Genomic DNA, 26,900 nt, shown 5'->3' on the forward strand with positions numbered 1-26,900 from the left:
GATGTGCTCTTCTAAAGGCCAGTGCTGCCCAACTGGTGTAGCTCAGTGGTTCAGTCCTGAGCATCAAACTATGAACCAGGAAGTCATGGTTTGATTCCCAGTCACGGCACATGCCCAGGTCTCAGGATCAACCTCCAGTGTTGGGCATGCAGGAGGCAGCCACTTAATGATTCTCTCTCATCATTGATGTTTCTCTGTCTCCATTTCCCTTCCTCTCTGAAACCAATAAAAACATATTTAAAAAATAAATAAATTAGTGAATGTATGAATGAGTGGGCCAGTGTTGTTTCCAAATGACAGTGAGAGGGAGAAATGGAGGATCTTTCCAGTGGTCACACAGCAACATCTAGGCATCGGATGATTCCTGCTATTCATCCGCCCCTTCCCTTCATGGAAATTATCGTGGTGCCTTTGGGACCTTTGGGTTCTTTCCTGCCAATCAGTTGGGACCACCTCAATCCATCAGAGATTCAGGGTGCATCCTGTTCTTGTAGGAGATACCTTGAACCCTATGAAAATCTGCCTGTACTCATGCTGGTCTGCTTATCTGCTCAACTCTACTTTCCAAGTGGCTTAGGCAGGACAGCTTTGATCAGAGCTCAGAATGTTCTGTCCCAGACTAATACATTTATACTCCTCTTGCAATTAAAAACTGAGTGAATCTTCCCTGAAAATACGCAATGCTCAAAACCAGTGATATCCAACTTTTTTCAGCTCATGGCACACAACCTAATTACTAAAATTCTGCAGCACACCAAAAAGTATATTTTTTTACCAATCTGACCAAAAATAAAAGGTATAACTTTGACTCATTTGCACCAGATGGCTATGGTTGTGTTAGCTGTTGTCATTGTTTCATTTGGCAATCTAAGGGAAAAGAGGTCAGTGCCCCTGACTAGTCAGGTTTTGCATGCTTTAAAAAGTCTTCCCGTACACCAGTTGAAAGTCACTGCTCAAAACATGCTGTTTGGGTCCACCTAGCAAAGCAACTCACAGTCTCCATAGCTAAAATGTAAAGCAAAATAAATAAATTTCACCACACCAGGCACCTCATTAAAATGCCTATGTCCAGAAAATATGTGTGTGTGCGTATATTTGTGTATGTGTGTGATCTGCTTGTTTGCCAACGCATAGTTACGAATTTTTTTTAAAATACAAATGCCTTTAGGAAAAACATATCAAACTTCTCTATGGGATCCACATAAACATGGACGCTCAGCTTTATGCCTGGCCACTGTGGGCATTTGAGTTTAAGCATTCTGCCTATGGATCCGCATGATTAGTTATCCCCCTGGGGGTTTGAGGATAAAGATACTCATACACATCTATGCACACACACACACACAAACACACATACACACAAGGTTATATGAGCATTACCTGGACAATAGTTGTATATTCCCGTTATTAACACTAGAACTCTTTTTAGCAACTTGTCCCCTGAACAGCAACTGGTAAAGAGACCGAGACTGATACTTATCTACAGAGGAAGAGAAGACCACAGCACCATCACCCATATGACCGAGGCTTTCTCCAGCCATGCATGTTACTGTGATGGTAAGATTGTCTAACAAAGTCGACTGTATGGAATGTTTTGAAGTATATCAGTCATTGTCCTGTGAGTGGCAACAGGGTCTATCTGCAAGGGATAGGGTGGCCTGAGGGATAAAAAAGGGGAGCTAGACCTCCCCCCACCACCCCCACCCATACCATCTTCCATGAAGGAATCTCACTTTATTCATTTTACATATAGGTGGCCCCACTAGGAGAAAAGGAAGTAGATGAGAAAACCACTGCAGTAAGTTAAAATAATATTTAAAGTACTCTTTAGAGGACACTATACTTCAATTATTTTGCTTAAGGGAATTTGAAAAGTAGTGATCCACAACCTTAACTGTGGATTAAAGTCATCAGGGGACATTTTAAAAAATATTGATGCCTGGGTTCAACCTCCAGAGACTCTGATTTATAATTTGTCTGGGGCGTGACCTGAGCATCGAGAGGTTTAAAGCTCCCCGCTGATTGAAATGTGCAGCAGGGTTGAGGACCCTGGGGGAGAGGGGAAGGGCAGCTTGTAGAGTCAGGGAGGTGGGGTGGAGTCCTGACTCATCCCTAACTGTCCAGGATGGCAGCTAATTACACAAACTTTCAGAGCCTCCCTGTTATGTGCTTGTATATTTGAGAGATTTGGGTATGTTATTGTTCACTATACCCTTTTGGTCCTCAACATAGTTTCAGATACCTTAAAGAAATGCATGTAGTATAGCAAGACAATCTTGGGGGGGAAGTGAAGCTAGAATAGAATACCCCCCGATTGGTAATCACACAGGTCTCTGCTCTTCCTGGAGCTTCTTAGCAGTGGGTATAAGTAAAGAAAGAGATGCAACTGTTTGCACAGTCTACAGCTTCCATCGGCCACTGACTGCCCAGAGAAACACTAGCAATAGGGTTTTGTCAAGAGGGTCCTCCAAAGACGGCACTGTGTGATGTGATAAAGAAAACCCTCAAAAGTCACAGTAAAAAGAGTAAGAAGCTGCTTAGGGCTGATCCTGTTTCCTGTGTGTGTAAAATGGGACCATTGCCAGTCTCACCTTCCTCCTTAACAACAGGTGTTTTGTTGGGACACCAATGTACCCAGGTAAGAAAGAGGAGGAGGGGTGAAGAGGAGGAGGGGTGGGAGGCCAAGAGTCCTCTATTTTCCCCATTGGCTTTCAAATTAGAGATGGCCAATCAAGTGTAAGCAGAAATTCTTAATTTAAAGTTTTTAAAGAAATCTTAAAGGAGGCTGCCCTCCCTGGGGAAAGTGCTTTTGCTCTCTTTCCTTTCCCATTAATAACAAGAACATGATGGCTGGGCTGCAGCCACCACCTTAGGACCATAAGGAGAAGCAGAAAAACCTGTAGAGACCCTGGTCCTGAACGATGAGCCACTAAACTAGAGCCAGTGACCCTTGGACTTTCTTGCATTCGTGTTAAAATTAAACCTTTATTATTTACATCATTATAGTCAGGTCCCACCAACTTACAGCCTACCTCAATTTTTTAAAAATATATTTTATTTATTTTTTACAGAGAAGAAGGGAGAGAGATAGAGAGTTAGAAACATCGATTAGAGAGAAAAATCGATTCAACTGCCTCCTACACATCCCCCTACTGGGGATGTGCCTGCAACCAAGGTACATGCCCTTGACTGGAATCGAACCTGGGGCCTTTTGGTCCGCAGGCCGACACTTTATCCACTGAACCAAACCGGTCAGGGCTACCTCAATTCTTAAATATGTAAGGACAAATATGTCTTATGGTCTTGTAATACTAAAATAAGTGTACGCAGAATTTCTGACATTTCTTAGTGCTAATAATGTTACTCATGCATTTCTTCAGAACTTATGAAATACCTGTTCTGTACCAAGGAATAGTCTTAGTGCTGAGAAGCATGACCCGGCCTTCATGGTGATTACATTCTAATGAACCATTTGACTTTTGTTTTCCCAGATCTTTTCTATTTTTATCTCTACTATATGTTTTTACAAACTTTTTGGCTTATGCAAAATCTGGATTTCACCACTTTCCATGACACATTTTTAGTATTAGATCCATTGGTCAAATAGGATTTGCATGTATGTGTGTATTTACTATATAGGTATAGTACTGAATTATATCTAAGCCACAGGCACTACTCTCAAGAATCATAGATTTCTACTATGAGAGATAAGACCTGAATGGATAAAACACAAAGCCAGAAAGGTCAGACAGACATTAATGCTAGTAGCTAACATCTACTAACTTATCATGTGCTATGCATTTATCAAGCATGTCACAGAACGTATCTCATGTACTCTCACATCCTCCTCTTGAGAGAGTGATTAATATTATCTTCATTTGTACCCTAAGTAAACTGCCCCAAATCTTACAATTCCTGAGTGGTAGTGCCAGGGTTCAAACCCACTTAGCCTGTGTTTCATCACTATTCTAAACAGGCTGCAGGTGACTAAGAGACACTAAGAAGAGGCCATGACAGTCATTGATGGGGAAGGATATTTAAAAACTAGCCAAATATTGTTTGGGATACAACAACTCCATCAGAAAACCAACAAACAGCAAGAGAAAGGTGGGAAGAAAAACTGTCCATCACAGAAGTCCTCATGGTTTATATTGTCATAGTATCAGCATCATTTAGACCGAGGCAAAGGTTTTATGTCAGAGACCAGGGGAGATGTTTGGATTGTCTTCCATATTTTAAATGCCTAAAGACAGGGATGTTAGACCATGCTCCTCCGAAATCCATACCAGTCACTGAGAAATTTGTCAGTGAGTCTGTGCCCTCCTCTTCCCAAGCCACATGTGGAATATTTAAGCTACTGCTTCCTTTCTCCCCCTCCCAACCCCCCGGAAGCTGAGGTGATAACTAATTTTTAAAAATCTTCCAACATTTCCTTTCCCTTCCCATTAAAAAATAGGTGTCAAAATGACTGTCCGTGAGAGCCCGCCCAAATTTGGTGAAAAGTGAGAGGCAGTGACCAGTGTGACAACCTAGAAACGACATCTCAAGGACCATTCTGCTAGGACTGAATTCTTTGTAGAGAGTGTGTGGTCTCTAGTGAGATAGGAGCTCACACACTCATCCCCAGTAGAACCTTAAACCCACACTGTGATCATGTTTTTAATCCTGAGGGCTCTTCACTCCCACAAGCCACAGTGAATCAAGTTGAAGTATGGTCCTTTTCTCTTCAAGAGCAAAGAATATTCTTAACTTCACACCTTCAGTCTTTAGGGGAAAAAAGCCATAAAGCTATAATATCTATTTTGGGGGAGTCAGTCTGTTGGATAAGTCTGCTACATCTATTATAGATAATTATCATTTATGAGCCTTTTGTTTCTGTTGTGTGCCTGCCATTGTGCTTGGTGCTCTATGAGAATTTTCTCCTTCACTCTCTACAACAATCCTATGAAGTAATAGATGAGAAAAAGGAGCTTTAGAAAATAGCTTTTGGTTTCTCAAACAGTTAAGTGGTTCCTAGAAAGATAAACCTAGAGTTACCATATAACCCAGAAATTCCACTCCTAGGTATGCGGGGGGGCGGCGGCAAAAATAGGTTTATATTGTTCACGTGGAAAATAATACAATAATTAATAAATAATAATACAAAAGTAAACTCTATGTTTTGTGTACTCACAACTGTAAACCTACTCTTGTCCCACCCTGAATGTCCAAACAACTTGCAAGTGGTACTCAAAAATATAGGTACAAAAATGTTTATAGCAACATTATTCACAATAACCAAAGCATGGAAATAATGCAAATACCATTAATGGGAGACTGGATAAACAAAATGTGGTATATTCATATAGTGGAATATTATTCAACTGTAAACAGGAACAAAGCCCTGATACATGCAACAATATGAATGAGCCTCAAAAGCATTATGCTAAGTGAAAAAAAGCCAAACACAAAACATCACATATTGTATAATTCCAGTAATATGAAATATCCATACCAAGTAAATCCATAAAAACAGAAAGTACATTAGTGATTGCCTGGGACTAGGGGAGGAGGAAATGAGAAATAACTGCTTAATGGGCACAAGGTCTCCTTTGGGGATGATGGAAATGTTTTGAAATTAGATAGAGAAGCTTGTTGCACAATATTGTAAATGTGCTAAATACAAATGAAGTATATACTTTAAAATGGTTAATTTTATGTTATGTGAATTTCACCTCAATTTAAAAAAAATAACTTAGAGTCTGAGGTAGCACCAGAGACATTATACTCATATCTTATTCTAAGAGGACTTGCAGCAAGGAAAGTAGTTAGCTGACAGCCTCAAGCTGCCAAACTTATGGATTTCCCCCCAGTATTTATGCCCTGAGGCCATGTTTTCCAATGGGTTGCTCCCAGTCAATGATTGAACACAGCAGGGGTGCTAGGCCTGGACTATTTCTACCCAAAGCAGGACTCACCCAGGAGGCAATCCCTGCTTCAGACTGCACTGCATTGGGGGCTTCTTTCCATTCACTGTCCTCTCTTCTTTCACAGGACAGACTTCCATTTTGCTCCCCTACCTACTCCTTCTCCTCATCACTCTTTCCATCACGTGCATCTCCCCTCAGTAAATCTCTGGCATGTCTAACCCCATCTTGGTATCTGCTTCTTAGAGAACCCAAACTAAAAACATCTCCCAAATTTGTCAGCAAACCTATGAGTTAAATAAATTGCCCATAGTTACACAGATAGCTGATGGCAAAGTCAAGATTCAGTGTCTATATTACTAATCTTTGCCAACAGAACATAAATACAAAATAACATTTGCTTGATGATGAGAGCTACCTAAATAGGGTTCTTCCTGGTAGAGTGGTCCTGACTCTCTCACTAAGTAACTGTCATTTTTGAGCAAAGCACTTACTTTTTTGTATGTTTCAAAAATGTAAAAATAAAAGGTCACCTACTTACAACTTATGAACAACTTCTACCTCATGTGTCCCTGGCTCACCTCATTAACACATCCTTGGCTCTTTCTCACCCTAAAGCACCAGGCAGCTATTCTAATTGATTTGAGTTGGGCATATCTATGATGAAACTTTTTGCTTCAGATGTATAAGAGTCTTCTCCAGCCAGCCAATGCAATGTGATTGAATTCTCACACTCTTTTTGGACCATGGCACTACCCAGAGCAGTGAATTCTCCAAGCAAGACCTCCACTCCTTCCAGTCAAATATTCTCATCACTGTAATCAGCCTAAATTGGGACAAAAGATTGAATTGATCGTACCTTACTTCCATATGTAGGTCAGTTAACATCAGAGACCCCATCTCCCAGGTCATCCTCATCACCCTATCATTCCTATAATTTGACCCCATTTCCCACTCCTACCCCCACTCCTCCCTGTGAGCCTTCTAGAATTCATGGTCTAATATCAGCAAACCCCTCCCTTTATCATCATTCCATTCTGCTTCTCTGATTTACTCTAAATAAAATCTTGTTCTGTACTAAAGACACTGGATTCCCCATAATTTTATTAAATAGTGATTCATTTCTCTTCTGTACCCCTTCTACCACTGAAGCTAGAGGTAGGGTATACCTCCTGTCCATTTCTAGGTCAATGTCTCTTCTCCTCACTGAAACTCCCAGCTGTTAACTTTATTACAGATTATACTACCATTACTACCCTCCTCAATATAGTCTTAGTAATAGACACTCCTCCTCATTTCTTAACCATTATAGTGCCTGGATCATCATTAGTCTTCAATATTGCATCTGCAATGATTCTTGATATTTTCAATATGCACACATACAATTATTTTATTACTCTGGCCTCTTGGTTTGGGGTTTCTTGACCTCACCTTTCTGTCATGTGTTATGGACTCAACTTCAGTCACCCAATCTTCAGGACACTTCCCTAACTTCATCATCACCATAATCTCAATTTCCTCTCCTCACACCATACTTCCTCTCTGTGCAGCTTACTCATTCTGTGTCATGACTCAAACAATTAATAAGTCCCACAGAGACCAGTAAGCCATCCATCCTAGACTAATTCTTCTCTTGTCCTCATTTCCCCTCATACCCAAATTAGATCCCATGGTTGTCTGCCATTAGGTTCAAGTCCTTTCTCCACTCTTCCTCCATCATGATTCCCTGGCCAAACCCCAACCTAGAATAAATTTAATTTTCCATGTTCTCCGTGCCTTTATCAGGGTAATTAAACTTAGCTGGAGAAAAACATGCAGAAATGCTCACTCAGGTAACTTGCAGTCATTACCGTGGCTCTCAAGAGGTTTTAAAGCTGTCTGACAATCCCACTACAGTTCCTAACTCTATTTTCTCCCCAGTGATCCTTGGGGACAATTTTATTCCTTCCCTTTCAAATACCAGTCTCTCCTGCCTCCTCCTCCTCCCCCATGATGTCCTCTCCAAGTGAACTGAGAAGACAGAAGCCATCAGAAGAGACCATCCTTTGTCTTCCCACATTTACCCTCTCCTTACCCCTTTCTCTCACTCTCATGTGTTTCTTCTTTAACTAGCACCTAAAAGTTATCTCAGACCTCTAACTTATGTAATCAATTTGTATTGGTTTGCCTTCCATTTTTCTCTGAGGCATTGAATTCCCAAGATAGCAGAGATTTGTCTTTGTTTCTTCCTATAACCTGAGCAGAGCAGTGCCTGGCATGTGGCAGCATTCAATAAATATTAGCTAATTGCATAGCCATTGTGTTGAAAAGACACAACTCATGGTTTGTAATCGCAAAACAATCTTAGTCTCCCATCGTCCTTTTAAACCCACTTTCATGGTGCTAACTCTCCCACAAAGCTCTGCTGGACTTATGGTTTCCGCTTTTGTCATCCTTCAGTATACAAATAGTTTCTTTGGGACTGGAAGTCACAAAACACTGTCCCAGTTCTGTAATGAAAATGTATAGTTCCATGTATCAACACTGTATATCTTCAATTAAAACAAAAGTTTCTTCCTCTTTGCCAGCTTAGACTTCTCCATAAACAAAATGCCTATGGTCATATGAGGTTGGATTGCCTTCTCTCTTTCGTAGCCTTCTCTCTTTTTCCCAATTTGCCATACAATGTTTCTGATGGCTTACCCCAAAACCCAATGCTGAGGAAAGTTAGAGAAAAGTAAAAGGAGGAGACAATGTCTTATTAGCTGACACTATTGTGTAGATCTGTCATTAGCTCTTTCTGAAGTTGTCAGATGTTTACAACTGACTCCCTTAGGATGCTTTCCAGAATCATTTGGTGTCCTTCAATCGCAATGGGTCTCACCTGCAGTTTCACAGGCAGGGTGAATGCATCTCTAGTCTGGCTGACTCTTACCCCTTTCCTCCCACCATAGGAATCCAGTAATATCTCCAGCTTCTCTCTGGTTAGATCTGTTCACCTCTTTTGGACAAGACTTTAGACGACTCTGTGCAGGTTTCTTTTGCGTATAGCCACACAGATTCATAAGAAATAGTCATTCTGTCTTCACCCAAACAGACTCTCAAGTGGCTGCTTCCCCATGCCCAAACTTGCCTTTGTTCTACCAGTTGAGCATTCAGTCAGCCAGACCATCCATGTGGGAATTTGTCAGCAAACCTAATATGGTCTCCAAACAACCATATTCTAACAGTTAACACTTAATGTGGCACTTAATATGTGCCAGCAGAATTTGAGCACTTCAAATACGTTAATTTATTTAATCCTAAAACAGCCATTAGAAGTAGATATTTCCATCATATAGATGCAAAACTGAAGTATCTCTTTTGGGGAAAGTCCTGCATGGCGGGTTCTAGCTCCACGTTTTGGATGTAATTTTTATTAACTTTAGTCTCAACCAAACCAACTGAACTCATTAACTCATAATTCTAGAATGGATCATTTCTAAGGTCCTTTTCAGTACTTATAACTTAAAAAGTTTAAACTTCTCCATCCTTCCATGTTAAGGAATACGAATAGGATTAATTGGTGGTGGTGGTGGTGGTGGTGGTGGTGGTGGTGGTGGCAGTAGAAAATTGGAAATGGATTTTTCTGGCCTAAATCTCTAGAGGACCCACAATGCGATTCTAGCTATAACTTCATAGTTCAGCAGAAGAGTAACACAACGTAGCTGATATGTAGTCATGGAAATGTGGGAATCATCACTCTTCCTGGTCCTATTAACAAATGTTTAATTGACCATTCAAACTTGCACCACATTGCATGCAGCAAATAAAAGCATGTGCCAGAGAGACTGGACATGAAGTCCTGTGTGGTTTTTTTTGTTGTTGTTTATTTTTTGTTTTTTATTAAATATATATTTTAAAATCAAACTCCCAACTGCTTATGTATTTCTTCCCCCATACAATTCCAACACTTCTCTATTGAAAATACCTCAGAAGAGTGGGAAGCAGTATTAACTCCATGGAAACTAGTTGGAGGTTTTCTGATACAGGAAAAAGAGGCAATAACATGAATTTTATGACAGTATTTTGGTACTCCCTGCTGGGACATCTCCTGCGTGAAAGAAAGGGTACTTGGGAACTCATCTATGAGTTCAGAAAGCTACTTAGATTGGCTTCCTGAACTGTGGTCCATGAAGATTGCAGACTTTTGGCGCCATTTGTTAATGTCCAGCTGAAGAGCATCACCATGATGCAGGAATGAGACAGTAAGGGAATATTAAAAGTTGGAAAGCTTCTGTGCCTCATACCTTGCATTTTGAAGTCTGTGCAGTATACTCAACAAGCAAGAGTCCCCTGTCTGCCAGTCTGTCTGTGACTGGTGAGGCATCTGCAAGCCCAGAATTAAAAGCCAAGGAGAATCCATTTGAGTAAGTAGGTAATAGCAAGGTGGATCCAGAAAGAAAATGATACCAAGTCCTTACCTGTCTGTCCCCACTACTGTGGTCTTTCCTTCATTCCATTGCAGTTATCTACTCTTTTATCTGCTTTCAGCCTTTTCTACTCCTACCCAAACTCAACTTCACAGCAAGGGTCATCTTTCTAAGATGCAAATCTGATCATGTCACTTCTCTGCTCAAAAACTGCTGCTCCCTACTGCCTACAGGCTAGAGTCCAAACTCATTAATGTGGGAGTCAAGGCCTTTGAGGAGCTGGCACTGACCCACCTTCTGGCCTTATTTCTCAATGTAATATCTCCAAACCCATCATGTTCTCTCCTCTGTGAGCCTTTGCACATGCAGCCCTCCCATCTAGATTTCTTTGCAGTTAGGAGAGGATCAGTTGCCAGTAACAAAAAACTCAGCTCAAATAGGATTCAACAATGAAGCATATGTATTTATTGGCTCACAGATTGGAAAGTCAAGAGGTCAACAGGACTCATATTTGGTTGAACAAATGGCTGGCTCATTGGCATGGCCAAGAGTCTGCTTTCTTGCCATCACTCTCCCCTGCCTTCTGAAACACCTAGTTCAGTATCTAGGAGACTCAGTTTAGGGTAACAGGATGAATATCAACAGCAACCAGGTCTGCATGGTATGAGGCATTTCTGAGGAAAGAGTGGTTCCCAGAGAAAAAATGAATGTGGAATGAGGAGTAATAAAGGTAGAGTACAACTTTCAAGTCCCAGCTCCAGTGTTCCATCAGCTGTTCCATCAGGGAGCACCACCACCTCATCTCCCAAGTTGATGTTTTCTTCCTTCGTGCTCATCTGACATGTTATACATAATTCTTTCATTAATATTCCTATAACTCATGAAAGTCTTCATATGGGCCTACTATGTGCTATTTGATATACATTAACATACTTAATACCATTAGTAAAACTTTAAAATACATACTGGTTTTCATGTTCTATATATAAGGAAACTGCTCTGAGAGGTTAAATAACTCCCCCAAGGTCTCAAGGTTTCAAAAAAAACTCTCCAATTTCTGATTTTGTATTCCTTGCTCTATACCAGCCGTGGACAAACTATGGCCCGTGGGCCGGATCCGGCCCATTTGAAATGAATAAAACTAAAAAAAAAAAAAAAGACCGTACCCTTTTATGTAATGATGTTTACTTTGAATTTATATTAGTGCACACAAACACTCCATCCATGCTTTTGTTCAGGCCCTGCGGTTCAGTTTAAGAACCCATTGTGGCCCTCGAGTCAAAAAGTTTGCCCACCCCTGCTCTATACTATATAATGAAAGCACATTAAAAATACCATATAGCAGAGGGGGAGACCAAGATGGCGGCGTAGGTAAACACCGGAGACCGCTGCCACAAACAACCATTTCAAAAATACAACTAATAGATTGAACGGACATCACCCAGAACCACAGGAAGGCTGGCTGAAGAGAGACTCTACAACTAGAAGGAAAGAGAACAGCAAATCGAGGCTCAGAGGCGGCGCAGTGTGGAAAATACAAAGGTACCGAGGTGCGCACGCGCAAAGCGGGCTGGTGGTTGAGGGGCGGTTGTCATTTTCTGTCGGGAGTGAGTCTCAGACTCTGGGCTCCAGATCCGGGCGAGTCTCTAGGGACCCAGACTCAAACGGGAGAAGCGGGATTATCCGGCATCAGTTGGAACCTGAGGGCAACTTTCTCTCCGAGGTTTGCAGCGGCTGCCGGCTGCCGGGGTTCTGAGAAGCAGAGCCTCTGGGAACGGGACTGAGCGTGGCCATAACTGCTCCCTCCGCCCGCCCTGTTGATCCCGCCCCGCCCAAAGCCTGCGCACAGCCATTTGCCGATCGCCTCAGGCAAAGGCTGGATTAGCGCCTCCCCAGAAGGCAGACGTTTTCCGTACAGCTGATTCCTATAGCCAGTCGGCCTGGGGGTCAAATCCCTCTAGTGTTAACTACAACAATTAAGGCTTGGCTAGAACAAGACTGCGCACAGAGACCACAAGGGGGTGCACCAAGAAAGCATAAAAGATGCGGAGACAAAGAAACATGACAGAAATGGAGGATATGGAGCTAAGAATCGCAATTTTGAGGGCTTGCCATAAATTTGTGCAGAGCCTCACGAAAACTAATGAGACCCTCGATGCTACGATAAAGAAATTAGAAAGTAAGCATACACGGACTGAAATAAAGAATATTATACCCAATAGCAGAGCAGAGTACAATAATCAAACCAAAGATTCGACAAAAAACACCCAATTGGAAAAGCAAAATGAAAAAAGAATCCGAAAGTGTGAAGATAGTGTAAGGAGCCTCTGGGACAGCTTTAAGCGGTCTAATATCAGAGTCATTGGAGTGCCAGAAGATGAGAGACAGCAAGATATTGAAAACCTATTTCAAGAAATAATGGCAGAAAACTTCCCCCACCTGGAGAAAGAAATGGACTTACAGGTCCAAGAAGCGCAGAGAACCCCAAACAAAAGGAATCCAAAGAGGACCACACCAAGACACATCATCATTAAAATGCCAAGAGCAAAAGACAAAGAGAAAATCTTAAAAGCAGCAAGAGAAAGAGGCTCAATTACCTACAAGGGAATACCCATACGACTGTCAGCTGATTTCTCAACATAAACTTTGCAGGCCAGAAGGGAATGGCAAGAAATATTCAAAGTGCTGAATGCCAAGAACCTACAACCAAGATTACTTTATCCAGCAAAGCTATCATTCAGAATTGAAGGTCAGATAAAGAGCTTCACAGATAAGGAAAAGCTAAAGGAGTTCATCACCGCCAAACCAGTATTATATGAAATGCTGAAAGGTATCCTTTAAGAAGAGGAAGAAGAAGAAAAAGGTAAAGATACAAATTATGAACAACAAACATGCATCTATCAACAAATGAATCTAAGAATCAAGTGAATAAATAACCTGATGTACAGAATGAACTGGTGATTATAATAGAATCAGGGACATAGAAAGGGAATAGACTGACTATTCTTGGGGGAAAAAGGGGTGTTGGAGATGCGGGAAGTGACTGGACAAAAATCATGCACCTATGGATGAACACAGTGGGTGGGGAGTGAGGGTGGAGGGTGGGGTGGGAGCTGGAAGGAGGGGAGTTATGGGGGGAAAAAAGAGGAACAAATGTAATAATCTGAACAATAAAGATTTAATTAAAAAAAAAATACCATATAGCAGTCAGCAGAAGGATTTGTTTAATGAATCATAACAATCATCACATTGTGTTCTATTTATGGGTCTCTCTTCCACACCAACAAGAAAATCTTTATAGAAAGGGATTGTATGTTATTCCCATTGAGAACTCTAGGGTGTCATGGCTTTAGAGACACACTGTGTGAGTTAATACCTGTGTCCCTTCACTTCCTGTAAGATTGGTCAAATTTCTTAACCTCACTGTGCCTCAGTTTTATTGTCTGTAAAACAGGAATAATAATAGTAGCCACATCATGGAGTTGTTATAAAAATTGAATAAAACACCGAAAATACAAACAACTATACTTGAAAGGTATATTTGTCTCAATAGATATCACCTAAAAGTATTGTTATTAATCTTTTATCCTCTTAGGATAGTGCCTGGTACAAGGCAAGACAGTCAATGAAATATGATCACAGTCATGGGAAAGATCCTTACCCTGCAGAAAACTTAACTTTTCCTCAAATTATCCCTACTGCTTTATAGCTCTAAGGACACAGAAATATTTTGTTAATCTACAAAGCAACCAAGACCTGGTTAACACTGAATAATGGCCTTTTGGAGTCCTGGATAGAACCCATGAGGGAGACAAAAAAAAAAAAAATCTTATAGTGAGATTGAAATAAAACACGGTTTAGGAATCAAGAGATTTCAGTTCCCAGAGTGGTCCTTCTTTAACTGTGTGAGACATATTTAACCTCTCAGAGCAGTTTCCTTATATATAGAACATCATAGAATTTGATGACTGTTTGAGTGAGGGAATTGAGAAAGCGAGAAATTTATGATCACTCTCAGTTATTCTGATCTTGTCCAACGCTACTAATGCATTAGGCCTTGATTTTCCCATCTATAAAATGGGGTAGAGTATTATCAGTCTTCAATGGACTGTTCTAAGGGGTAGAGTATTATCAGCCTTCTTCACTGGACTATTCAAATGTACTTCACTTGTAAGGAATAGCACTCAATGGGAAGGAATCAACGTAACTGTCTAAGCTGGGGAAGCAATTGTTTTAGTGTCCAAGAAGGCAGAATCTTGTACTTCATTTTAATATGATGAGAGCTGTGTAGTAGAGTGGGGTTATACTTGTATTTTAGAAGCATTTCTCTGATTATAATTTGGATAAAGATTGTAGAAAGGCAAAAGTAGCAAAACCAATAAGGGGTTATTGTACAAAACTAAACAAAAAATAATGGGGGATTGGACTAGGTTGTAGCAATGGGAAAGGAGAAAATAAATGAATATGAAACATATTTTGGAGGTAAAATCTATAGACCCTGGTGACTGATAATGTGGGGACTGATGAAGAAAAAGGAGTCAAGGATAATTGTTAGTTATTCTGATTTATGCAAGGCAGTGCCACTTTTTAAGATGGAAAAACTAAAAAAAAATATCAGGGTTAAAAATAATTATTCTTTTCAGAAATTAAAACAAGCCATAGAATTTCTTACCTGTTACATGATCTAATGTGGGCTTAGACATCATTATAAGGCAGTCATAGGATTTTATATAAATTATTATTGGACCTAGTCTAGAGAATAAATATGTGAAATTAACTGAAATGACACAGGGAGAACTTATCAAGTCCATGTATTCACTCAACCAATATTTCAGGCACTATTCTAGGCTACAGAGTCCCTGTTTTGCTACAATAGTAAAGAAGAAAGAAGGTCCTTTCTCTTAGGAAGCTGACGTTAATTGGGGGGGAAATATATAACTAGCAAAAACCAACAAAACAAACAAACAAAAACAGGAAATAATGAGATAGCAATGAGGATTCTTCAGAACATTAAGATAAGTCAATATGACAGAAAGGGACAAGGTATACTCTTGAAAGAGGTAATAGAAAGAGTTGGTCTTTCTGATGGAGGAGCCATTTAAGCTGAGATCTGAAAACCAGGAGGAACCAGTATAACTCATATCAATGAAGAGAAAGAGCATTCTAGGTAGAGGAAACAGCTGATGCAAAGGCCCTGTGGCAAGAAAAAGCTTATGTTGTTCCAACCAGTGGTAGTGCATGATGGGGAGAATGGCTCAAGAAACTGGAGATGTGGACAGTTCATGTGTTGCTTATAAACTGGGGCTTGGAGTTATAAATATTTTATTGCAGGTATGAAGGGAGGCTATAAATGAAAGCCACTATGCTCATCTGGAAAAAAAAAAGTAGTTTGTATGTTTAAATGAACCCTGGCTGCTGTTTGGAAAATGGATTATAAGGAGCCACAAGGAAAATGTGGTAAGTATTTAGGTCTCAAGTCAAATCCATACTTTGCCTCCTACCTGCCAAAATGACTTGGGAAAGTAATTAAATCCTTGCTGACTTAGTTTCTTCATTACATGGAGACAAACGCAATTAAGGTACATTGTACAGTCCTAGCACATAGTGCATGCTTCATAAAAGGTACTATTCCTTAATATTTATATCATCAAGGTCACAGAAAACATTGGCTCAATGAATGGGGAGGGAGACATTGAAAAAGTTTCCTATTCCATTGTGTTCTTTTCATTCTTGCTGGGGAGAAATATCCACCCTTTTACCAAAACTGTATCTTTTATTCCAAGCCTGGGTAAAGTTGAAAGCAGTGGGTGGAAAACCAAGAAAGGAGGAAGGAGTGAGGGAATGCTGGTTTGTCAGAGTATACTGCATTTTAACACAACATAAATCACAGGGAACTTTATTTCCTGCCCATTGGCATCACATCCTGCTCTCTAAGTAGTCTGCCCAAATCCCTAAATGTATCTAGCCCATGCATACTCTTCATTTTTGCTTTCTCTTCTCTCTGCTTTTCATTGAGCCCATCTACCCACATCATGTTCCATCCATGGAAGCCACCATACTCATCTGGAAAAAAACATTAAGCTCAGTTTTGCCTGTCACTGGGAAATAGTTTCAGCTATTTGGTAGGAAGATTGCTGAAGAAAAGCAAGCCATGATCTCTCCTCCCTGCCAGAATGGCTTCTGCTCTACCAAAATTAATGAAAGATTGCCATCACGTGCATAAATGCTTAAGCCAACCAAAGGTCAGAGGATGCCTATCTGCTGTTGCACAGCCTAATGCCAATCACAGACTCACAGAGTCCAAGGAAGGAGAGCAAATAACAGATGCAATCATTAACTCCTTTTCCATTGTGTTGGCCAGATCTTTATACAATTTTTTTAAATGTTAGTTGGTTTAAAATATTTTCCATGAGAAAATGTGAAGTCAAAACTCACCTTTTTCATAACTCACTGCTGTCTGTTGCTACATTTTTGGAAATTTAAATTTTTCTCTAAAAGTTATTATTAGGGTGATCTATTTAATTCTAAAGTACTAACCCAAAATATCATCTGTTTGAGTAAAGGTGAAATGATACAAAATACTGAAGAGGTTTCAACTTTTAGAAAACTACAACCATTTCAATATTTTATAATATTTATATCATTTCCTGCCACTCATAAGGAAAAATAGTTTTGGTTGGTACATTTATTTTTTAAGCACTATTTAATGAGCTTCTATTATGTACTAGAGACTCCACTAGACTCCAGGGAGGAGCTATACAATGAGATGGAATGTTATATACTCTTAGAGTTTGCATTATATTGGGGGCGTGCAGAGACTTGAAGTGGGAGAGGCTGAGGATAAATAAAAATAAATAAATAAGCAATCTTAACACGGAGCCTGAGAAGTATTTTGAGGCCTCAAAGAACCCAGAGGGCAGAGTGCTCAGAAAAGGGGGCAGTCCTTCCAAGGAGGTGATAAGGGCACTAAAACCAGAAGGAAGAGAATAAGCCATTCAGGTGATGGGGGGAGGGGTGGCAATGTCTGGTAGTGATCACATTATAATTATCTAGTTATTAATAATAGGAAAGGAGCAAAGAGAAGGCCAGACATTATAGGCATGTCCCCTGCAAAGCACCGGGGGAGGGATACAACAAAAGGAAGATAGATACATGCCAAGTAAAGTTGGGATGACATAGGAAGGTACTTGCCCATCAATCACACCTGGGGATACAGGTGATTGGACAGAATGCATATGGCCACTGCAAGGGTATGGATATTTGTGGTATAGAATCCCCTGAGCAAAGAAGTTCACTCTCTTGGTTTATCTTGACACACTTGGCTCATGGCTCATACTTGGCTTCCTGGCATTCTCCCATGTGGTCCATGGCCATGCAGACCCTCCCACACAATGGACTAATGGATTGTTACCACCTGATGCTGTCCTGGATCCAGTTCCAACATGTAATGGAAACTCTGGACACTGGCTCTGATTTTAGCTACATTTCAATGGCTGGACTAAAGGAAATGGGACTTTGAAAATACAGGGATTTAATTCCACACAAATAAAAATCACTCCTTCTTCTGTGTGATTCTCAGAAAATTCCTTTTCTTGGGATATAGCAAGGACTCCACCTCCAGCAACAACCAGAGGAGAGGAGGCACATTTTCCTCCATTAACAGTGGAGTCTTCTAGGCATTGAGAGTTGCAAATGCAAAGGCCCTGGCTGAGAAAGAAATGGGCATGTTTATAGATCACAAAGGAAGCCATAGATAAGGTACCTAGAGGGAAGAAGTGAATGGAAGAGTGGATTTGCAAAGCCTTATGGGCCCCAAGAGGGTTATAGTCAAATCTAATCCATTGCCTTTGAAACAATGCATTCATTCTTGCCCACTTGAGCTTAATCTGATGGGAAAAGGACTACAAATCTAATGGGAGTTTTGCTTTCTCCTTCTTTGTGGGTTCTGTCCTATGGTTTATCAGATTTATCTAGGCAACATTTTATTAATCTCACCAAGGGTATCTGGCCTAATTTAGGCCTTAGACACATCTCACTTGGCCCATTGAAGAAGCCCAGTCTCTGGCTTCCAGCCACCTTCCTTGCCTCCTCCAACCTGAAGTTTTTCCACTGCTGCAAAGTTAGCTTGTTAAGGTACCTCTGACTAGGAAGCTCCCCAATGCTCAAATGCTGAATACATAGTAGAAGGGCTCTCACAGTCCAATCCCGATGTACATTTTTGGCTTCACCTCCTTCACTAGTTTCCTACAGCTGCCCTAACCAAGTACCATAGACTGGGTGGCCAAAACAACCAAAATTTACTGACCCACAGTTCTCAAGGCCAGAGATCTAAAATCAGTGTTGGTTCCTGTGCCAGCCCTCTCTCCTTGGTATGTAGATGGCTGTCTTCTCCCTGTGTCTCCTTACATCACCTTCCCTCTGTGTGTGTGTGTCCTAAATGTCCTCTTCTTAAAAAACACCAGTAATTTTGTATTAACACTCACCCTAATTATCTCCTTTTAACTTGATTACCTCTGTAAAGACCTTATCTCAAGTAAAATCAATTCTAAGGTGCTGGAGTTAGGATTTCAACATATACATTGGGGGGGGGGGGGGCGAGGAGGGGGCGGGCAATTCAATCCATAATGCCTCCCATTTCTCATATTCATCCTATATTCTGAACCTTTTAACACCCAGTTCCCCAAATCATCTGGGACTCGACTCCACTGGATGTTTCCTCATTCTTTTTCCTTTGCACATGGAATTCTCTTTATATCTTACTCAGTTTGGTGAAATCTTATTCATCAAAAACATCAACCTCAACAGTGATGACCTATGTTAAGTCCCTTACCACCCCCAATACACACAGTTCTACAAGTGGAAGAAATGGCCTTATCCACTGCATTTTTGTGCCATTTGTTCACACCTGAACATTACTTGTGTTTTATTATAATAGTTTGGGCCAGGTCCATCCCCCCAAGAGAGAGATGAGCTACTCCATGCCCTGCCTGCAACAGACCCTCAGTAAGTGCTAGGTGAAACACACTGCATGGCATTGCTTTCATTCTTAATCTGTTGGTTTTCTCTTTAGAAACATTTTTGTTGGAGACCTTTGACAATGACAAATGGCATTATCAAAATAATGATGGAGACAATGTGATGGATCATGTTGTCAGACTCTGCAGTTTCTTTTATATATGAAGTATTGATCAGCTGTGTGATTGAAGGAAAATAAAAGTATTATCCATCCGATGAGTGATAGGACTAGACAACCTTGAAGCTCTCTTCCACCTCTCGCATGTTATGACAAAAATTTTCGTTGGATTTGAATAGCTTTTTAATTGCAAACCCATCCCATCCCTAACCCCATAAATGATACTTTATTACACATATTTTAAAGGTGCATTGAAATAAATAATAATTCAAATAGTGAGCCCTTGAATAAAGGTTTCCTATGATCAATTGAATCTGACTAAAGCTAATTTCAAATCTCCCTCTTTTTTATTAATGTGTTTTTATTGATTTCAGAGAGGATGAGAGAGGGAGAAATAGAAACATCAATGATAAGAAAGAATCATCAAATAGCTGCCTCCTTCATGTCCCCTACTGGGGATCAAGCACACAACTCAAGCATGTGCCCTGACCTGGATTGAACCATTACCTGCTGGTTCATGGTTCGACACTCAACCAGCAAGCCACATTGGCTAGACCCAAATCTCCCTCTTAAAAATGACAATGATGTCAACAGATTAAGACTTGGAAAAATGCACTGGCAAAGAACATTGTTTAAATGTTTCAACATTTCTCCTGTGTATTTGATTATAGATAATATATAGAGAGATAGATATAGATATAGATATAGATATATAGATATAGATACATATATACATGCATGTGTCTATATGTGCTTACATATATAATATATAATAGATAAATTTATAAAACATTTATTTGCATGTAAATGTCCATACATATATTTATATATTATTTATTTTTATGTGATCCAGGCACGAGACAGCTCTGGCCACCATCACAGGCATCAAGCTAGGATGAACTAAGGACTGAACAGCTGCTTTGCCCCTGACTGACATAAGACCAACACCAACAATCAGGTGTCTCCTTGCCCATTGCCAGGGCTATTTACATCTATCTCTTATATAAAAGGCCCATGGCCGTCACACTGTAACACTGTCATGACCAAACGAGCAGCGGCTTTCGCAGTGTGCGGGGGGGGGGGGGGGGGGGGCACGAGCTACTAGTGGTGGAGAGCTACGAGCGGCAGAGGTCTATGAGCGGCCGAGGGCAGGGCAGCAAGCTACGAGCGGCGATGGTCAGGGTGGCCAGCTGAGGCAAGCAGAAGCAAGCTACTCATGCATAATTTCATGCACGCTGGGCCTCTAGTATTATATATATAAGCCTAAGAGACCAACCACCTGGCCAATAGCTATGACATGCACTGACCACCAGGGAGCAGATGCTCAATGCAGGAGCTGCCAAGCTGCAGTCACTTGGCAGCAGGTGATGCACCTGATACCCAGAACCAGAAAGGAGGGAGCCCGATTCCTGGGTGTGTCACCCGAGAACCGCCCTCTCGCAAATCGGGACCCCACTGGGGATCTCAGAGAGCTGGTTTCGGTCCAGGCCAAGGGGCCTTCATGAATCGGGATTCTAGTATATTATAAAATTCATGTTTTCATTAAATGCATATATAAATGCAAATAGATTTATAGATAATAATATCGCAAATAAGCCTTTCATCTAAAGAAATTAGTGTTCCTACTTTATGAAAGTAGGTTCATTCAGTGAATTTATAATAAAGGAATATGTTTTTATTAGAACTGGGCATTTATATTTCTTTTAGAATACTCTAGACTTGTATTTTTCTCCCACACTACCCACACATGGTTGAGAGGGAGTAATATAGAACTCACGTCTCCACTTAATTCCTCCCTAAAGACATTATAGCTTCAAGAGTCCTGAACTTCGGAAGCCACAGTAAAACTCCTGATTATAATTTTGAGGTAAATTGATAGTACTTTAGGAAACATATTCTTGCAATATTTGCTCAGCAGACATTGTCTGTGATTTGGGAAGAGATCTACATTAGACTCATGAGGATTTTGCAAATGATGATTGTGATGATCAGTTTTATGTGTCAATTTGGCTGGCTCTAGCAGAGGTTATTGAATCAGACATTCATCTAGGAGTTGCTTTGAGAGTATTTGGGAGCTGGGATGAAAGTCCATAACCAGTTGACTTTAAATAAATTGTGTTAGATAATCTGGCTGGACCTGATTACAATCCCCTGAAAGACCTGAATTGCAGCTGGGGCTTCCCTGATAAAACATCAGTTCTTCCCGGGGACAGAAGCTTCACCAGATCCCATGAATTCCAGCTGGCCTTCCCTGATGACCAGCCCTATGGATTTTGGACTTGCCTAGACAGTCCCCACAATTGCATAAGCCAATTCATTGCAGTAAATCTTTTAATATTGCCAACATAGGAAACACCCAAACCTGTACAGAATTTTTATGAGTTTACTTAAGCTAAACTGAGGACAAATGCCAGGAACCATGATCCCAAATGCTCCCTTGAGGGTGGTTACACCTTTAAGGGGTCTGGCAAAGATAATTATTCTGGCAATTCAAAGGTGTTAACCTACATGCACAATAACAATGGACAGGGCTGGCTTAAACCTTTTACTAAAGATGTTACAGACCTGAGGCATGGCTACTCTCCATAACCTGCCCAGTTAGGAATTTATGATGAAATCACTCACCCTGTGAGGTTACTTTTGGTTAGATTTATTACAGTACCTTCCTTTTTTGTCCACAGTGTGTATCTCCTACTGGTTCTGCTTTTCTAAGCAATGATTGTCACCAATGTGATATGTTTTCTGTGCCCATCACCTTTTCTTTTGCCATTTTTTATCAAGAGCCTCTTAAGGGCAAGGAGCAACTCTTATTCATCTCCACGTGCTCCAGTATCTATTGGACATGGTAGAGTTGAGCTCAGCAAATGTGCACTAAATGAAATAATTAATAAATACAGGCCAAAACCCATTGCAATGGCACATTGAAATAGGCTTTTTGTGTGTGTGCTTCTGTGTGGTTTTCATAACTTACTGAGGTCATATTTTTGCGGTTTTGCTGATAAAGAAAAATAATTCTATTTTTCTCTACCTTTATGTGTAATGAAAGAAAGTATAAAAGCACTATATATGCAAGCCTTGGCTAATTATTACGGAAATTACATGGAACCAGAACAACAAACAAAATAGTTTCAAGGGTAACAACACTGTGGCATTTTATATAACTATAGAATTTTTAACACAAAGGTTCTTTGCCAGCCTTATGATAAAATCCCATAATTTTGCAAATGAGGAGACTGACTTTTTAAACCATTTTTATCACATTCTAAAATGCAGGTGTATCATAAGGGAAAAAATCTGAGTTTAAATAGGGCTGTATTGTAAGGAAAGAAAAACACAACAGTATAATTTTCATTGAGTGTATGTATGATAGATGTTACCCTGGATCGTCTGCATTCCCAACAAATATGTTCCTCCCTCCATAGTAGGTCAAGTGATTATGATGAAGTGAAAAAGGGTTATGAATGTACAGAGGATGTGTATGTGTGGGGGTGGAGAAGGGGGAAGATAAATAAATTTACTTGTTCAAGAGAAGAGAAATGAGGAAAATAACTCACAGTAGAGTTCTACTAGATGCCAGCCTCGGTGATATAGAGAGATAATGAAGTGAGTTATACATCTTATATCATTTAATCTTTACAATCCAGGGAGATAGGTTTTGTTATCAATATTTTACAGAGGAGGCTTGGACAGGTTGAGTAATTGGGTCGATAACTAGTTAGCCAAAGAGGCAGGATTTGAATTCAGGGCTGACTCAAAGGTTGGCGTTGTTTTTCACTACATAAATGCTTTCCTTGCATTTTTATCACACTTTTACCAGATAAACCCTTTAATATATGTCTGGATTTGGGATTATAAATAATCAGACCTATTCCCTACATCCATCTCTTCAGAAAGGAGCAGTAAAGTTAGATAGATGGAGGACAAGTATTCCCTTTACTATAGGTAAAAGTGGAAGGGAGAAGCCAACTTCCATGTGCAGCCTCATTAGGGCTTCCCAATAATGTCCCCCAAATCTAGACCTTGGAAAGAACCACCTGAGGAAGAATGTAGACTTGCAGATCACACAGTTACTCAGAACATTTTGAACCACATGGCTTTGGAGAAAAGAAAACATCATAATTTACAGACACAATATATGGACACCAGAAAGGGGTTCTGCACACCAGAAAAATATCCCTTTCTCAAAAGTAGTATTGATAACTTTTACCCAGAAGACCATAGAACTTTATCAGTAAAAATGGAAATGGTTATTTATATCATTAGGACATTGATATAGTCTTAAGAAGTATAAAACACTAAAAAATAATTTTTTAAATATTAAATATAGTTCACTCATCAATCCCCCTAACTGCTCATCCCTAATGCATTCAAATTCTGCTCTGATGATTATACTGCGCCAGCTGGCACGGCTTCCGAGTCATAGCAACTGAGATATTCTTTAAAAATAGGTTTTCTTTCATTGGATTCAAAAACAGTTTAATTCTATCTGAAACATAATTGTAGTGATACAAATCATAAAATAGTAGCTTTTAAAATAAACTTAAAAATGGAGGTGCTTGCATAATTAATGCCCTGTGCCCCAGAGACCGCATCATACTTTCCAGTCACCACCTGCCCTGATGCAGGCAGATGCTGTAATTGCTGAAGAAGGAACAACTGGAAGAGACTGTACAATGCATGTGTGAACACCAATCAATCATAGAGATCCCCATTGGTTCTCTGGTGAGAGGGCCAAAAGCCCTGTAGATATTCCAACATGGTTGGGGACATAGTCTACATCTTTTCTATCAAACATTCAATCAGTAAGAACATACTAAGCAACGTCTCCCTCCACTCACTTTTACCCATTGTATTCAAGACCCAACTCAAATGTTATTCCTTGGACAAAGCTAAGCCTGATTCCCTCAGCTGCAATTACTAACTGGCTCCTCAGAACAATTATGACATCATCCTTTGGTTATTATAGCATCAACATTGTTTTAAATAGAGACTCTGTCCTTGTTCTCAAAATGTGTCCCTCAAACCAGCAGCATCAACATCACCTGGGAGCTTGTTGGAGATGCGGGACTGCAGACCCAACCAGACCTTCAGGGTGACAAGATGCTCAGGAGCTCTGTCTAGAGACATTGACGTTTGAGAAGCAGAGCACTTTGTCTTGTTCTTAAGAAATGCCTTGGAAAGGACCAACCTCAATATATAATTTTAAATAGATAAGTGCTTCTTTTAACTCTGAGGACCTAGCCAAATCACATTAAAAATGAGCAAATTTTTCCATATTGGGGAATACCTTTGCTTCTGAGTGGTAAGAATTAAATGAGACAATTACACAAAAAGCGCTTATCCAAGGTCATTACATTTAAAGCACTTTTAGAATGGCTCTTACATAGTTGGCTTATTAAATGTTAGTTAATACCATCATTATCTAGATTGTTATGCCAATTGGTTTCTTTAACAATATGGGCATGATCTCAGAGTGTTGGTCAATGTATTCCAGTGTAACTTGGATGAATTTCACTCCCATTGTAGAGCAGAGAAATGACACAATTGTAGAGCAATTATTTTTAAAAAGTACTTTTTTAAATATTTTCTCTTGCAAAAGATGAGCCTTCATGTGCAGAATACAATTATTATGATGACCTTATAGAACATTTCTTAAGCAGCCACTGAATATCTGAGAAAATTCCGAGCCCACAGAAGATATACATTCTATTCTGCATAGTGCTTAAGAATGAAATTTAGAGGTCTGGGTGGGGTGAGGGGAATCTTCTTTTGACTAAAATAAATTCCAATTTTCAGCCCTTTCCTCATCAATCTTGCTTTCTAAAATTTCATTAAAAGAAGATACCAAAAATAAAACTGTGTTAAAAACGTAGACATTTAATTTTTGAACTGATACTTGAAGGGCCTATATAAAAATGAAGTGCATGGTTTAATTGTCCCTTTATCAGATTGGGGGTGGGGTGCGTGATAAGATTCCCTTCAGCAGCCTATTGACTCCTTCAACCTTGCCTCTTGAAACCTATCTGAACACAGGAGCTGATACTGCAGGTTTTATATTTATAATGATTAATTAATTCTGCACTAAGCAATGTTCTTGACTGCAAGAACAAAATCCACTTTAGAAAGCCTAAATGACAGCTTGCCTAAAATAATTAACACCCATACTGATGGAATTGAAATGTTCTCACTCTACACAGGCAGACCTCAGTAATTTAATTACTACTATTTCTAATTGTTCTAGAATTATAACAATATTAAGGAGAGGTTGATAAAGCAACGGTGTAGATGAAAAAGTCAAGCAAGAAATATAAAATGAGCAAACGGCATTTCAATGTGAATACACCTAAAATTAGTACATAAAACCCAGGCACAAACACATATTTTGGTTCATTGATCACAAAGATAAAAATGGAGCTGATTATGGCCCAGGATTGGGGAGGATGCTCATGGAACACCACTGTGACTCTCTGGAACTATTAAACACTCCAGTGAAGTATTTTATAACTGTGGCTTCTGAGTGTCAGAGGTTTAGCATCTTCTAAAAACTCCTTGGCCCTAGCTGTCAACTTTAACTATTACCTTCTTCACTGTGAAACTTAAAATCTCCAAATTTAAGAGTTCTGACATCTGGTTCATGTGACGTAAGTAAATAAAAGAAGCAGAAGCATGTGTTATTGTCTCCTGCCTTTTCCCATGAGTTTCTGAGTAAAGTTCACGAAATTACCTTCCAAGTGAGAGCTCTTAACCAAAGCAAACTCAGCCCTATGCCTGTCAGATTACGTCTCTATAAAGTGACAGCTTTGCTGATACAAGACTTTCATGGCATCCTCACAGTTCTCATTCTCCAAGCTCCCTGTTTTGTGTTCCCTAAATATCTGGTAAATGAATTCTAAAAACTTCCTTCTGCCCCACATGGAAGACTAACTACCTTTTAATTTTGTTTTTCTTATAAAAGGATAAAAACAACCAAGTTTCTGCTTTGAGTGAACAAATCATTTTTAAGGGCAAAATAAGTTAGACTCTTGTTTTCTTTGAGATTTTGCAAGTGTGGTCCAAAATGTCACTGACAGGATTAATTCATAAAGTCTTTGATCCATTTTTCTTTGTTTTGTTATGCTTGCTGTGGCTACCAAATCCAGTGCCTTCTATAATTTGGAGAATCATCCATGTGGACAGAGAAAGTGTCTAAACCTACACTATCCAATGTGGTAGCCACTGGCCATGTGTTTCAACATGTGGATTTCAACACTTGGAATGTGGCCAGTCTCAATTGAGATACGCTGTAATACATGTTAGATACTAGATCTCAAAGACCAAGCAAAGGAAAAGAAATGTAAACCACCTTATTTGTATTTTTATATTTGTTACACATTTAAGTAAAAATATTTTAGATATATTGAGTTGAATATATTATGAAAATCAATTTATCTGGCTTTATTTTACTTTTTTTTTACTGTGACTATTAGGAAA

General features: G+C 39.8%; 1 long non-coding RNA gene and 1 pseudogene across 1 annotated transcript in view; both read right to left on the reverse strand.

Moving 5' to 3' along the window:
• LOC138997169 (uncharacterized) overlaps nucleotides 1-26,900 on the reverse strand; it is a 370,451-nt gene that overhangs the window by 312,174 nt on the left and 31,377 nt on the right. The gene's annotated exons all lie outside the window — the stretch shown is intronic.
• On the reverse strand, nucleotides 20,271-20,414 carry LOC139001444 (small nucleolar RNA SNORA48; annotated as a pseudogene).

The sequence above is a fragment of the Myotis yumanensis genome, unplaced genomic scaffold (assembly GCF_028538775.1).
Source record: "Myotis yumanensis isolate MYYU_CA2020_CCGP unplaced genomic scaffold, mMyoYum1.0.hap1 SCAF_1, whole genome shotgun sequence".
Classification (NCBI taxonomy): Eukaryota; Metazoa; Chordata; class Mammalia; order Chiroptera; family Vespertilionidae; genus Myotis; species Myotis yumanensis.